General features: G+C 45.5%; 6 non-coding genes across 6 annotated transcripts; all 6 read right to left on the bottom strand.

Annotated features, from left to right (window-relative positions):
* Window positions 1-1,046: 1,046 nt before the first annotated feature.
* Window positions 1,047-1,117, bottom strand: trnag-gcc (transfer RNA glycine (anticodon GCC)). Its single transcript has one exon. It is a non-coding gene; the product is annotated as a tRNA-Gly (tRNA).
* Window positions 1,118-3,700: 2,583 nt separating this feature from the next.
* On the bottom strand, window positions 3,701-3,771 carry trnag-gcc (transfer RNA glycine (anticodon GCC)). Its single transcript has one exon. It is a non-coding gene; the product is annotated as a tRNA-Gly (tRNA).
* A 2,583-nt stretch (window positions 3,772-6,354) lies between these two features.
* trnag-gcc (transfer RNA glycine (anticodon GCC)) lies at window positions 6,355-6,425 on the bottom strand. The gene has a single exon. It is a non-coding gene; the product is annotated as a tRNA-Gly (tRNA).
* Window positions 6,426-9,009: 2,584 nt separating this feature from the next.
* Window positions 9,010-9,080, bottom strand: trnag-gcc (transfer RNA glycine (anticodon GCC)). Its single transcript has one exon. It is a non-coding gene; the product is annotated as a tRNA-Gly (tRNA).
* Window positions 9,081-11,659: 2,579 nt separating this feature from the next.
* On the bottom strand, window positions 11,660-11,730 carry trnag-gcc (transfer RNA glycine (anticodon GCC)). The gene has a single exon. It is a non-coding gene; the product is annotated as a tRNA-Gly (tRNA).
* A 2,579-nt stretch (window positions 11,731-14,309) lies between these two features.
* Window positions 14,310-14,380, bottom strand: trnag-gcc (transfer RNA glycine (anticodon GCC)). Its single transcript has one exon. It is a non-coding gene; the product is annotated as a tRNA-Gly (tRNA).
* Between the last annotated feature and the right edge of the window lie 1,468 nt (window positions 14,381-15,848).

Genomic DNA, 15,848 nt, shown 5'->3' with positions numbered 1-15,848 from the left:
CACATAGAATTCCTGGCAATTTTGTCACAAAGAAGCAGGGAAAGGCAGAGGTGGCATTGAAGCTAAGTAGACTGAGACATACTACCAGCATCCATTCTGACTTTGTTTCATTCCAGTGTCAGTTGGGACCTGCTTCTATTAAATTAACACATCTATGCAAAGACCAGAGCGGGATTCGTACTCAGATGCATAGATCATGGGCACGACTGTATGCATTAGCAGCTCAACAACACGACCACGAGGCTACGAGAGGCAAGACCCACGACGCTGCTGTACAATTTTGGGTACCATCATTTTGGCTGGACGTCACAGTCTTGAAGTGAGGGAAAGGAGAGTTTTACTAGGATCACATTAGGATGTGGGACTTCAGCTCGACGGAATGATTGCAGAAGCTGGCATTGTTCGCCTTCCAGCTGAGCCGGTTAAGTGGAGAGCTTACGCATTTACAATGACACTTGCAGTTTGCTACCAACTCTAAGACCTGTCATGTAAATCAGGTGTGAAGCTCTGAATTGACTCTGGAAAGAAGCAGAGTGAAACCCTGCCACGTCCCATTTCTGCTTTAATACAGCAGCGTGAAGAGCCATGGGATACTTTCCTACATGGAAGGTGATATGGAAATGCACATTGTTGTTGTTGTTGCTTGCGATTGCAGTGTGTGCAGAAAAGCTGTGCCTATGAATGATTTGATGGTAAGAAGTGAGAAGAGAAAAGAGAGAGAAAGGTGAAAAAGTGTCAAGTTGTGCTAATTTTGTTTTGCTCTTGCTAAATGATGAATATTTGTGAAAGCTGATGACTGTGGAGAATTGGAGAGAGTTGATAATGTGATGGCAGTAAGATAAGTGAAAGGATGAGTGGTGTTTTAAGAGGATTGTGTATTTGTAGGTGTTGAAGTAAGATGAAAGAAAAGGGTGCAGTGAAGCAGATGTTGAAAAGTTGTAGCAGCAAAATGGGAAAGACGCTGCGATGTGGCAGGGGGGAGGGGTGGGGGTGGTGCAGTGCAAAGAGCAGGGGAAGAAGGATGGAAATAGCAATAGGAGTATCATTGCATTGGCCGGGAATCGAACCCGGGCCTCCCGCGTGGCAGGCGAGAATTCTACCACTGAACCACCAATGCAATCACAGAATTCATTGGGTTTTCTTTGCTTTTCCTCAAGTTTAATTTGCAAACACTAGCATTTGCCATCAGTGTCCTTTCATCCAAGGACACATTCATGCAATGGTTACAGCGTAGAACAAGGCCATTCCGCCCATTGTGTCCATCACAGCTCTCTGCAAGGGCTAATCACCTAGCTCCACCGCCCTACTTTTTCCCTGTAGCCCTGCAAATATCTTCTCCACACGTCATTGTCCAATTCCTTTTTCAAAGCCACCATTCAATCTGCCTCCAGCACACTCTCAGGCATTGCATTCCGCTTGCTATCAACTCACTGCGTAAAAAACTTTTTCCTCATGTCGCCGTTGCTTCTTTTGCCAATCACTTTCAATCGGTGCCCCTGCTTCTCTGTCCTTCCGCCAACGGCAACTCTTTCTCCCTATCTACTCTGTCCACACCCCTCGTGATTTCCAACACCTCTATCAAATCTCCTCTTGATCTTCTCTACTCCAAAAACCCACAGCTCCATCTTCTCCAATCTATCCACGGAAATCAACTTCCTCATCCCTGGAACCATTCTCGTGAAACTTTTCTGCACCCTCTTAATGCCTTCACATCCTTACCAAAGTGTGGTGCCCTGAATCACACACAATACCAATCTTTTGCACAGGTTTATCATAACTTCCTTGCTTTTGTGCTCTATCCCCCTACTTATAAGAGCCAGGATCCCATATGCTTTATGAACAGCTATCTCAACCTGCCCTGCCACCTTCAATCATTTGTGCACATATACCCCCAGGTCCCTCAGCTCCTGCACCCCATTTCGAACGGTACCCTTGATTTGAGATTGCCACTCCTCGTTCTTCCTACCAACACGAATCACTTCACACTTCTCTGCATTAAATTTCATCTGCCACTCGTCCGCCCATTCCACCAGCCTGTCCATGTCCTCTTGAAGTTGATCACAATCCTCCTCACAGTTCACAGTACTTCCAAGTTTTGTGTCATCTGCAAATTTTGAATTTGTGGCCTGTACACCCGAGTCCAGGTCATTAATACATATCAGGAAAAGCAGGGCTGCTAACACATTCCCTAGGCTGCAACACATTTCATCATGAAAGCTTGCGCCCGCAACACAACAGAAACCTCGCAGGCTGCTGCACACCTCCATTTCATTCATAACCTCATTTCCATCTTTCAAACTTCTTCTAACACAACTACACTACACTTTCTCCAAATATACAATCTGCTTCTCGCCCGATACACCTCTGCTCTAAACTCATCATTTTAAAAAGGCCTACAATTTGCAAAGATCATGCCCAACCGTCACAGCAGCCTGTCTCTTTACTAACACTTCACACCACTGCAATATCATTTCATGCAATATGTCAACATCTTCAAGCCACTACCTTTGTTCACATCCAGGTTTAATAGTGGGAGCACGGGGCCAAGGTGGCACTTCAACTGCTTGACGGAAAACAGGTCCTCCCTAGTAAAAGGCACAGTTACACACCTTTACTTACAGCTCAAAGAGGGACTGCTCAATAAGATTGGCACATAGAATTCCTGGCAATTTTGTCACAAAGAAGCAGGGAAAGGCAGAGGTGGCATTGAAGCTAAGTAGACTGAGACATACTACCAGCATCCATTCTGACTTTGTTTCATTCCAGTGTCAGTTGGGACCTGCTTCTATTAAATTAACACATCTATGCAAAGACCAGAGCGGGATTCGTACTCAGATGCATAGATCATGGGCACGACTGTATGCATTAGCAGCTCAACAACACGACCACGAGGCTACGAGAGGCAAGACCCACGACGCTGCTGTACAATTTTGGGTACCATCATTTTGGCTGGACGTCACAGTCTTGAAGTGAGGGAAAGGAGAGTTTTACTAGGATCACATTAGGATGTGGGACTTCAGCTCGACGGAATGATTGCAGAAGCTGGCATTGTTCGCCTTCCAGCTGAGCCGGTTAAGTGGAGAGCTTACGCATTTACAATGACACTTGCAGTTTGCTACCAACTCTAAGACCTGTCATGTAAATCAGGTGTGAAGCTCTGAATTGACTCTGGAAAGAAGCAGAGTGAAACCCTGCCACGTCCCATTTCTGCTTTAATACAGCAGCGTGAAGAGCCATGGGATACTTTCCTACATGGAAGGTGATATGGAAATGCACATTGTTGTTGTTGTTGCTTGCGATTGCAGTGTGTGCAGAAAAGCTGTGCCTATGAATGATTTGATGGTAAGAAGTGAGATGGCTTTGAAAAGAGAGAGAAAGGTGAAAAAGTGTCAAGTTGTGCTAATTTTGTTTTGCTCTTGCTAAATGATGAATATTTGTGAAAGCTGATGACTGTGGAGAATTGGAGAGAGTTGATAATGTGATGGCAGTAAGATAAGTGAAAGGATGAGTGGTGTTTTAAGAGGATTGTGTATTTGTAGGTGTTGAAGTAAGATGAAAGAAAAGGGTGCAGTGAAGCAGATGTTGAAAAGTTGTAGCAGCAAAATGGGAAAGACGCTGCGATGTGGCAGGGGGGAGGGGTGGGGGTGGTGCAGTGCAAAGAGCAGGGGAAGAAGGATGGAAATAGCAATAGGAGCATCATTGCATTGGCCAGGAATCGAACCCGGGCCTCCCGCGTGGCAGGCGAGAATTCTACCACTGAACCACCAATGCAATCACAGAATTCATTGGGTTTTCTTTGCTTTTCCTCAAGTTTAATTTGCAAACACTAGCATTTGCCATCAGTGTCCTTTCATCCAAGGACACATTCATGCAATGGTTACAGCGTAGAACAAGGCCATTCCGCCCATTGTGTCCATCACAGCTCTCTGCAAGGGCTAATCACCTAGCTCCACCGCCCTACTTTTTCCCTGGAGCCCTGCAAATATCTTCTCCACACGTCATTGTCCAATTCCTTTTTCAAAGCCACCATTCAATCTGCCTCCAGCACACTCTCAGGCATTGCATTCCGCTTGCTATCAACTCGCTGCGGAAAAAACTTTTTCCTCATGTCGCCGTTGCTTCTTTTGCCAATCACTTTCAATCGGTGCCCCTGCTTCTCCGTCCTTCCGCCAACGGCAACGCTTTCTCCCTATCTACTCTGTCCACACCCCTCGTGATTTCCAACACCTCTATCAAATCTCCTCTTGATCTTCTCTACTCCAAAAACCCACAGCTCCATCTTCTCCAATCTATCCACGGAAATCAACTTCCTCATCCCTGGAACCATTCTCGTGAAACTTTTCTGCACCCTCTTAATGCCTTCACATCCTTACCAAAGTGTGGTGCCCTGAATCACACACAATACCAATCTTTTGCACAGGTTTATCATAACTTCCTTGCTTTTGTGCTCTATCCCCCTACTTATAAGAGCCAGGATCCCATATGCTTTATGAACAGCTTTCTCAACCTGCCCTGCCACCTTCAATCATTTGTGCACATATACCCCCAGGTCCCTCGGCTCCTGCACCCCATTTCGAACAGTACCCTTGATTTGAGATTGCCACTCCTCGTTCTTCCTACCAACACGAATCACTTCACACTTCTCTGCATTAAATTTCATCTGCCACTCGTCTGCCCATTCCACCAGCCTGTCTATGTCCTCTTGAAGTTGATCACAATCCTCCTCACAGTTCACAGTACTTCCAAGTTTTGTGTCATCTGCAAATTTTGAATTTGTGGCCTGTACACCCGAGTCCAGGTCATTAATACATATCAGGAAAAGCAGGGCTGCTAACACATTCCCTAGGCTGCAACACATTTCATCATGAAATCTTGCGCCCGCAACACCACAGAAACCTCGCAGGCTGCTGCACACCTCCATTTCATTCATAACCACATTTCCATCTTTCAAACTTCTTCTAACACAACTACACTACACTTTCTCCAAACATACAATCTGCTTCTCGCCCAATACACCTCTGCTTTAAACTCATCATTTTAAAAAGGCCTACAATTTGCAAAGATCATGCCCAACCGTCACAGCAGCCTGTCTCTTTACTAACACTTCACACCACTGCAATATCATTTCATGCAATATGTCAACATCTTCAAGCCACTACCTTTGTTCACATCCAGGTTTAATAGTGGGAGCACGGGGCCAAGGTGGCACTTCAACTGCTTGACGGAAAACAGGTCCTCCCTAGCAAAAGGCACAGTTACACACCTTTACTTACAGCTCAAAGAGGGACTGCTCAATAAGATTGGCACATAGAATTCCTGGCAATTTTGTCACAAAGAAGCAGGGAAAGGCAGAGGTGGCATTGAAGCTAAGTAGACTGAGACATACTACCAGCATCCATTCTGACTTTGTTTCATTCCAGTGTCAGTTGGGACCTGCTTCTATTAAATTAATACATCTATGCAAAGACCAGAGCGGGATTCGTACTCAGATGCATAGATCATGGGCACGACTGTATGCATTAGCAGCTCAACAACACGACCACGAGGCTACGAGAGGCAAGACCCACGACGCTGCTGTACAATTTTGGGTACCATCATTTTGGCTGGACGTCACAGTCTTGAAGTGAGGGAAAGGAGAGTTTTACTAGGATCACATTAGGATGTGGGACTTCAGCTCGACGGAATGATTGCAGAAGCTGGCATTGTTCGCCTTCCAGCTGAGCAGGTTAAGTGGAGAGCTTACGCATTTACAATGACACTTGCAGTTTGCTACCAACTCTAAGACCTGTCATGTAAATCAGGTGTGAAGCTCTGAATTGACTCTGGAAAGAAGCAGAGTGAGACCCTGCCACGTCCCATTTCTGCTTTAATACAGCAGCGTGAAGAGCCATGGGATACTTTCCTACATGGAAGGTGATATGGAAATGCACATTGTTGTTGTTGTTGCTTGCGATTGCAGTGTGTGCAGAAAAGCTGTGACTATGAATGATTTGATGGTAAGAAGTGAGATGGCTTTGAAAAGAGAGAGAAAGGTGAAAAAGTGTCAAGTTGTGCTAATTTTGTTTTGCTCTTGCTAAATGATGAATATTTGTGAAAGCTGATGACTGTGGAGAATTGGAGAGAGTTGATAATGTGATGGCAGTAAGATAAGTGAAAGGATGAGTGGTGTTTTAAGAGGATTGTGTATTTGTAGGTGTTGAAGTAAGATGAAAGAAAAGGGTGCAGTGAAGCAGATGTTGAAAAGTTGTAGCAGCAAAATGGGAAAGACGCTGCGATGTGGCAGGGGGGAGGGGTGGGGGTGGTGCAGTGCAAAGAGCAGGGGAAGAAGGATGGAAATAGCAATAGGAGCATCATTGCATTGGCCGGGAATCGAACCCGGGCCTCCCGCGTGGCAGGCGAGAATTCTACCACTGAACCACCAATGCAATCACAGAATTCATTGGGTTTTCTTTGCTTTTCCTCAAGTTTAATTTGCAAACACTAGCATTTGCCATCAGTGTCCTTTCATCCAAGGACACATTCATGCAATGGTTACAGCGTAGAACAAGGCCATTCCGCCCATTGTGTCCATCACAGCTCTCTGCAAGGGCTAATCACCTAGCTCCACCGCCCTACTTTTTCCCTGTAGCCCTGCAAATATCTTCTCCACACGTCATTGTCCAATTCCTTTTTCAAAGCCACCATTCAATCTGCCTCCAGCACACTCTCAGGCATTGCATTCCGCTTGCTATCAACTCGCTGCGGAAAAAACTTTTTCCTCATGTCGCCGTTGCTTCTTTTGCCAATCACTTTCAATCGGTGCCCCTGCTTCTCCGTCCTTCCGCCAACGGCAACGCTTTCTCCCTATCTACTCTGTCCACACCCCTCGTGATTTCCAACACCTCTATCAAATCTCCTCTTGATCTTCTCTACTCCAAAAACCCACAGCTCCATCTTCTCCAATCTATCCACGGAAATCAACTTCCTCATCCCTGGAACCATTCTCGTGAAACTTTTCTGCACCCTCTTAATGCCTTCACATCCTTACCAAAGTGTGGTGCCCTGAATCACACACAATACCAATCTTTTGCACAGGTTTATCATAACTTCCTTGCTTTTGTGCTCTATCCCCCTACTTATAAGAGCCAGGATCCCATATGCTTTATGAACAGCTTTCTCAACCTGCCCTGCCACCTTCAATCATTTGTGCACATATACCCCCAGGTCCCTCGGCTCCTGCACCCCATTTCGAACAGTACCCTTGATTTGAGATTGCCACTCCTCGTTCTTCCTACCAACACGAATCACTTCACACTTCTCTGCATTAAATTTCATCTGCCACTCGTCTGCCCATTCCACCAGCCTGTCTATGTCCTCTTGAAGTTGATCACAATCCTCCTCACAGTTCACAGTACTTCCAAGTTTTGTGTCATCTGCAAATTTTGAATTTGTGGCCTGTACACCCGAGTCCAGGTCATTAATACATATCAGGAAAAGCAGGGCTGCTAACACATTCCCTAGGCTGCAACACATTTCATCATGAAATCTTGCGCCCGCAACACCACAGAAACCTCGCAGGCTGCTGCACACCTCCATTTCATTCATAACCACATTTCCATCTTTCAAACTTCTTCTAACACAACTACACTACACTTTCTCCAAACATACAATCTGCTTCTCGCCCAATACACCTCTGCTTTAAACTCATCATTTTAAAAAGGCCTACAATTTGCAAAGATCATGCCCAACCGTCACAGCAGCCTGTCTCTTTACTAACACTTCACACCACTGCAATATCATTTCATGCAATATGTCAACATCTTCAAGCCACTACCTTTGTTCACATCCAGGTTTAATAGTGGGAGCACGGGGCCAAGGTGGCACTTCAACTGCTTGACGGAAAACAGGTCCTCCCTAGCAAAAGGCACAGTTACACACCTTTACTTACAGCTCAAAGAGGGACTGCTCAATAAGATTGGCACATAGAATTCCTGGCAATTTTGTCACAAAGAAGCAGGGAAAGGCAGAGGTGGCATTGAAGCTAAGTAGACTGAGACATACTACCAGCATCCATTCTGACTTTGTTTCATTCCAGTGTCAGTTGGGACCTGCTTCTATTAAATTAATACATCTATGCAAAGACCAGAGCGGGATTCGTACTCAGATGCATAGATCATGGGCACGACTGTATGCATTAGCAGCTCAACAACACGACCACGAGGCTACGAGAGGCAAGACCCACGACGCTGCTGTACAATTTTGGGTACCATCATTTTGGCTGGACGTCACAGTCTTGAAGTGAGGGAAAGGAGAGTTTTACTAGGATCACATTAGGATGTGGGACTTCAGCTCGACGGAATGATTGCAGAAGCTGGCATTGTTCGCCTTCCAGCTGAGCAGGTTAAGTGGAGAGCTTACGCATTTACAATGACACTTGCAGTTTGCTACCAACTCTAAGACCTGTCATGTAAATCAGGTGTGAAGCTCTGAATTGACTCAGGAAAGAAGCAGAGTGAGACCCTGCCACGTCCCATTTCTGCTTTAATACAGCAGCGTGAAGAGCCATGGGATACTTTCCTACATGGAAGGTGATATGGAAATGCACATTGTTGTTGTTGTTGCTTGCGATTGCAGTGTGTGCAGAAAAGCTGTGCCTATGAATGATTTGATGGTAAGAAGTGAGATGGCTTTGAAAAGAGAGAGAAAGGTGAAAAAGTGTCAAGTTGTGCTAATTTTGTTTTGCTCTTGCTAAATGATGAATATTTGTGAAAGCTGATGACTGTGGAGAATTGGAGAGAGTTGATAATGTGATGGCAGTAAGATAAGTGAAAGGATGAGTGGTGTTTTAAGAGGATTGTGTATTTGTAGGTGTTGAAGTAAGATGAAAGAAAAGGGTGCAGTGAAGCAGATGTTGAAAAGTTGTAGCAGCAAAATGGGAAAGACGCTGCGATGTGGCAGGGGGGGAGGGGTGGGGGTGGTGCAGTGCAAAGAGCAGGGGAAGAAGGATGGAAATAGCAATAGGAGTATTATTGCATTGGCCGGGAATCGAACCCGGGCCTCCCGCGTGGCAGGCGAGAATTCTACCACTGAACCACCAATGCAATCACAGAATTCATTGGGTTTTCTTTGCTTTTCCTCAAGTTTAATTTGCAAACACTAGCATTTGCCATCAGTGTCCTTTCATCCAAGGACACATTCATGCAATGGTTACAGCGTAGAACAAGGCCATTCCGCCCATTGTGTCCATCACAGCTCTCTGCAAGGGCTAATCACCTAGCTCCACCGCCCTACTTTTTCCCTGGAGCCCTGCAAATATCTTCTCCACACGTCATTGTCCAATTCCTTTTTCAAAGCCACCATTCAATCTGCCTCCAGCACACTCTCAGGCATTGCATTCCGCTTGCTATCAACTCGCTGCGGAAAAAACTTTTTCCTCATGTCGCCGTTGCTTCTTTTGCCAATCACTTTCAATCGGTGCCCCTGCTTCTCTGTCCTTCCGCCAACGGCAACTCTTTCTCCCTATCTACTCTGTCCACACCCCTCGTGATTTCCAACACCTCTATCAAATCTCCTCTTGATCTTCTCTACTCCAAAAACCCACAGCTCCATCTTCTCCAATCTATCCACGGAAATCAACTTCCTCATCCCTGGAACCATTCTCGTGAAACTTTTCTGCACCCTCTTAATGCCTTCACATCCTTACCAAAGTGTGGTGCCCTGAATCACACACAATACCAATCTTTTGCACAGGTTTATCATAACTTCCTTGCTTTTGTGCTCTATCCCCCTACTTATAAGAGCCAGGATCCCATATGCTTTATGAACAGCTATCTCAACCTGCCCTGCCACCTTCAATCATTTGTGCACATATACCCCCAGGTCCCTCAGCTCCTGCACCCCATTTCGAACGGTACCCTTGATTTGAGATTGCCACTCCTCGTTCTTCCTACCAACACGAATCACTTCACACTTCTCTGCATTAAATTTCATCTGCCACTCGTCCGCCCATTCCACCAGCCTGTCTATGTCCTCTTGAAGTTGATCACAATCCTCCTCACAGTTCACAGTACTTCCAAGTTTTGTGTCATCTGCAAATTTTGAATTTGTGGCCTGTACACCCGAGTCCAGGTCATTAATACATATCAGGAAAAGCAGGGCTGCTAACACATTCCCTAGGCTGCAACACATTTCATCATGAAAGCTTGCGCCCGCAACACAACAGAAACCTCGCAGGCTGCTGCACACCTCCATTTCATTCATAACCACATTTCCATCTTTCAAACTTCTTCTAACACAACTACACTACACTTTCTCCAAATATACAATCTGCTTCTCGCCCAATACACCTCTGCTTTAAACTCATCATTTTAAAAAGGCCTACAATTTGCAAAGATCATGCCCAACCGTCACAGCAGCCTGTCTCTTTACTAACACTTCACACCACTGCAATATCATTTCATGCAATATGTCAACATCTTCAAGCCACTACCTTTGTTCACATCCAGGTTTAATAGTGGGAGCACGGGGCCAAGGTGGCACTTCAACTGCTTGACGGAAAACAGGTCCTCCCTAGCAAAAGGCACAGTTACACACCTTTACTTACAGCTCAAAGAGGGACTGCTCAATAAGATTGGCACATAGAATTCCTGGCAATTTTGTCACAAAGAAGCAGGGAAAGGCAGAGGTGGCATTGAAGCTAAGTAGACTGAGACATACTACCAGCATCCATTCTGACTTTGTTTCATTCCAGTGTCAGTTGGGACCTGCTTCTATTAAATTAATACATCTATGCAAAGACCAGAGCGGGATCCGTACTCAGATGCATAGATCATGGGCACGACTGTATGCATTACTAGCTCAACAACACGACCACGAGGCTACGAGAGGCAAGACCCACGACGCTGCTGTACAATTTTGGGTACCATCATTTTGGCTGGACGTCACAGTCTTGAAGTGAGGGAAAGGAGAGTTTTACTAGGATCACATTAGGATGTGGGACTTCAGCTCGACGGAATGATTGCAGAAGCTGGCATTGTTCGCCTTCCAGCTGAGCAGGTTAAGTGGAGAGCTTACGCATTTACAATGACACTTGCAGTTTGCTACCAACTCTAAGACCTGTCATGTAAATCAGGTGTGAAGCTCTGAATTGACTCTGGAAAGAAGCAGAGTGAGACCCTGCCACGTCCCATTTCTGCTTTAATACAGCAGCGTGAAGAGCCATGGGATACTTTCCTACATGGAAGGTGATATGGAAATGCACATTGTTGTTGTTGTTGCTTGCGATTGCAGTGTGTGCAGAAAAGCTGTGCCTATGAATGATTTGATGGTAAGAAGTGAGAAGAGAAAAGAGAGAGAAAGGTGAAAAAGTGTCAAGTTGTGCTAATTTTGTTTTGCTCTTGCTAAATGATGAATATTTGTGAAAGCTGATGACTGTGGAGAATTGGAGAGAGTTGATAATGTGATGGCAGTAAGATAAGTGAAAGGATGAGTGGTGTTTTAAGAGGATTGTGTATTTGTAGGTGTTGAAGTAAGATGAAAGAAAAGGGTGCAGTGAAGCAGATGTTGAAAAGTTGTAGCAGCAAAATGGGAAAGACGCTGCGATGTGGCAGGGGGGAGGGGTGGGGGTGGTGCAGTGCAAAGAGCAGGGGAAGAAGGATGGAAATAGCAATAGGAGTATCATTGCATTGGCCGGGAATCGAACCCGGGCCTCCCGCGTGGCAGGCGAGAATTCTACCACTGAACCACCAATGCAATCACAGAATTCATTGGGTTTTCTTTGCTTTTCCTCAAGTTTAATTTGCAAACACTAGCATTTGCCATCAGTGTCCTTTCATCCAAGGACACATTCATGCAATGGTTACAGCGTAGAACAAGGCCATTCCGCCCATTGTGTCCATCACAGCTCTCTGCAAGGGCTAATCACCTAGCTCCACCGCCCTACTTTTTCCCTGTAGCCCTGCAAATATCTTCTCCACACGTCATTGTCCAATTCCTTTTTCAAAGCCACCATTCAATCTGCCTCCAGCACACTCTCAGGCATTGCATTCCGCTTGCTATCAACTCGCTGCGGAAAAAACTTTTTCCTCATGTCGCCGTTGCTTCTTTTGCCAATCACTTTCAATCGGTGCCCCTGCTTCTCTGTCCTTCCGCCAACGGCAACTCTTTCTCCCTATCTACTCTGTCCACACCCCTCGTGATTTCCAACACCTCTATCAAATCTCCTCTTGATCTTCTCTACTCCAAAAACCCACAGCTCCATCTTCTCCAATCTATCCACGGAAATCAACTTCCTCATCCCTGGAACCATTCTCGTGAAACTTTTCTGCACCCTCTTAATGCCTTCACATCCTTACCAAAGTGTGGTGCCCTGAATCACACACAATACCAATCTTTTGCACAGGTTTATCATAACTTCCTTGCTTTTGTGCTCTATCCCCCTACTTATAAGAGCCAGGATCCCATATGCTTTATGAACAGCTATCTCAACCTGCCCTGCCACCTTCAATCATTTGTGCACATATACCCCCAGGTCCCTCAGCTCCTGCACCCCATTTCGAACGGTTCCCTTGATTTGAGATTGCCACTCCTCGTTCTTCCTACCAACACGAATCACTTCACACTTCTCTGCATTAAATTTCATCTGCCACTCGTCCGCCCATTCCACCAGCCTGTCTATGTCCTCTTGAAGTTGATCACAATCCTCCTCACAGTTCACAGTACTTCCAAGTTTTGTGTCATCTGCAAATTTTGAATTTGTGGCCTGTACACCCGAGTCCAGGTCATTAATACATATCAGGAAAAGCAGGGCTGCTAACACATTCCCTAGGCTGCAACACATTTCATCATGAAAGCTTGCGCCCGCAACACAACAGAAACCTCGCAGGCTGCTGCACACCTCCATTTCATTCATAACCACATTTCCATCTTTCAAACTTCTTCTAACTCAACTACACTACACTTTCTCCAAATATACAATCTGCTTCTCGCCCAATACACCTCTGCTTTAAACTCATCATTTTAAAAAGGCCTACAATTTGCAAAGATCATGCCCAACCGTCACAGCAGCCTGTCTCTTTACTAACACTTCACACCACTGCAATATCATTTCATGCAATATGTCAACATCTTCAAGCCACTACCTTTGTTCACATCCAGGTTTAATAGTGGGAGCACGGGGCCAAGGTGGCACTTCAACTGCTTGACGGAAAACAGGTCCTCCCTAGCAAAAGGCACAGTTACACACCTTTACTTACAGCTCAAAGAGGGACTGCTCAATAAGATTGGCACATAGAATTCCTGGCAATTTTGTCACAAAGAAGCAGGGAAAGGCAGAGGTGGCATTGAAGCTAAGTAGACTGAGACATACTACCAGCATCCATTCTGACTTTGTTTCATTCCAGTGTCAGTTGGGACCTGCTTCTATTAAATTAATACATCTATGCAAAGACCAGAGCGGGATTCGTACTCAGATGCATAGATCATGGGCACGACTGTATGCATTAGCAGCTCAACAACACGACCACGAGGCTACGAGAGGCAAGACCCACGACGCTGCTGTACAATTTTGGGTACCATCATTTTGGCTGGACGTCACAGTCTTGAAGTGAGGGAAAGGAGAGTTTTACCAGGATCACATTAGGATGTGGGACTTCAGCTCGACGGAATGATTGCAGAAGCTGGCATTGTTCGCCTTCCAGCTGAGCAGGTTAAGTGGAGAGCTTACGCATTTACAATGACACTTGCAGTTTGCTACCAACTCTAAGACCTGTCATGTAAATCAGGTGTGAAGCTCTGAATTGACTCTGGAAAGAAGCAGAGTGAGACCCTGCCACGTCCCATTTCTGCTTTAATACAGCAGCGTGAAGAGCCATGGGATACTTTCCTACATGGAAGGTGATATGGAAATGCACATTGTTGTTGTTGTTGCTTGCGATTGCAGTGTGTGCAGAAAAGCTGTGCCTATGAATGATTTGATGGTAAGAAGTGAGAAGAGAAAAGAGAGAGAAAGGTGAAAAAGTGTCAAGTTGTGCTAATTTTGTTTTGCTCTTGCTAAATGATGAATATTTGTGAAAGCTGATGACTGTGGAGAATTGGAGAGAGTTGATAATGTGATGGCAGTAAGATAAGTGAAAGGATGAGTGGTGTTTTAAGAGGATTGTGTATTTGTAGGTGTTGAAGTAAGATGAAAGAAAAGGGTGCAGTGAAGCAGATGTTGAAAAGTTGTAGCAGCAAAATGGGAAAGACGCTGCGATGTGGCAGGGGGGAGGGGTGGGGGTGGTGCAGTGCAAAGAGCAGGGGAAGAAGGATGGAAATAGCAATAGGAGTATCATTGCATTGGCCAGGAATCGAACCCGGGCCTCCCGCGTGGCAGGCGAGAATTCTACCACTGAACCACCAATGCAATCACAGAATTCATTGGGTTTTCTTTGCTTTTCCTCAAGTTTAATTTGCAAACACTAGCATTTGCCATCAGTGTCCTTTCATCCAAGGACACATTCATGCAATGGTTACAGCGTAGAACAAGGCCATTCCGCCCATTGTGTCCATCACAGCTCTCTGCAAGGGCTAATCACCTAGCTCCACCGCCCTACTTTTTCCCTGTAGCCCTGCAAATATCTTCTCCACACGTCATTGTCCAATTCCTTTTTCAAAGCCACCATTCAATCTGCCTCCAGCACACTCTCAGGCATTGCATTCCGCTTGCTATCAACTCGCTGCGGAAAAAACTTTTTCCTCATGTCGCCGTTGCTTCTTTTGCCAATCACTTTCAATCGGTGCCCCTGCTTCTCTGTCCTTCCGCCAACGGCAACTCTTTCTCCCTATCTACTCTGTCCACACCCCTCGTGATTTCCAACACCTCTATCAAATCTCCTCTTGATCTTCTCTACTCCAAAAACCCACAGCTCCATCTTCTCCAATCTATCCACGGAAATCAACTTCCTCATCCCTGGAACCATTCTCGTGAAACTTTTCTGCACCCTCTTAATGCCTTCACATCCTTACCAAAGTGTGGTGCCCTGAATCACACACAATACCAATCTTTTGCACAGGTTTATCATAACTTCCTTGCTTTTGTGCTCTATCCCCCTACTTATAAGAGCCAGGATCCCATATGCTTTATGAACAGCTATCTCAACCTGCCCTGCCACCTTCAATCATTTGTGCACATATACCCCCAGGTCCCTCAGCTCCTGCACCCCATTTCGAACGGTTCCCTTGATTTGAGATTGCCACTCCTCGTTCTTCCTACCAACACGAATCACTTCACACTTCTCTGCATTAAATTTCATCTGCCACTCGTCCGCCCATTCCACCAGCCTGTCTATGTCCTCTTGAAGTTGATCACAATCCTCCTCACAGTTCACAGTACTTCCAAGTTTTGTGTCATCTGCAAATTTTGAATTTGTGGCCTGTACACCCGAGTCCAGGTCATTAATACATATCAGGAAAAGCAGGGCTGCTAACACATTCCCTAGGCTGCAACACATTTCATCATGAAAGCTTGCGCCCGCAACACAACAGAAACCTCGCAGGCTGCTGCACACCTCCATTTCATTCATAACCACATTTCCATCTTTCAAACTTCTTCTAACACAACTACACTACACTTTCTCCAAATATACAATCTGCTTCTCGCCCAATACACCTCTGCTTTAAACTCATCATTTTAAAAAGGCCTACAATTTGCAAAGATCATGCCCAACCGTCACAGCAGCCTGTCTCTTTACTAACACTTCACACCACTGCAATATCATTTCATGCAATATGTCAACATCTTCAAGCCACTACCTTTGTTCACATCCAGGTTTAATAGTGGGAGCACGGGGCCAAGGTGGCACTTCAACTGCTTGACGGAAAACAGGTCCTCC

Source organism: Heterodontus francisci, chromosome 1, assembly GCF_036365525.1.
Source record: "Heterodontus francisci isolate sHetFra1 chromosome 1, sHetFra1.hap1, whole genome shotgun sequence".
Classification (NCBI taxonomy): Eukaryota; Metazoa; Chordata; class Chondrichthyes; order Heterodontiformes; family Heterodontidae; genus Heterodontus; species Heterodontus francisci.
The sequence above is the reverse complement of the archived record's forward strand: the minus strand, read 5'-3'. Positions and strand labels throughout refer to the sequence as shown.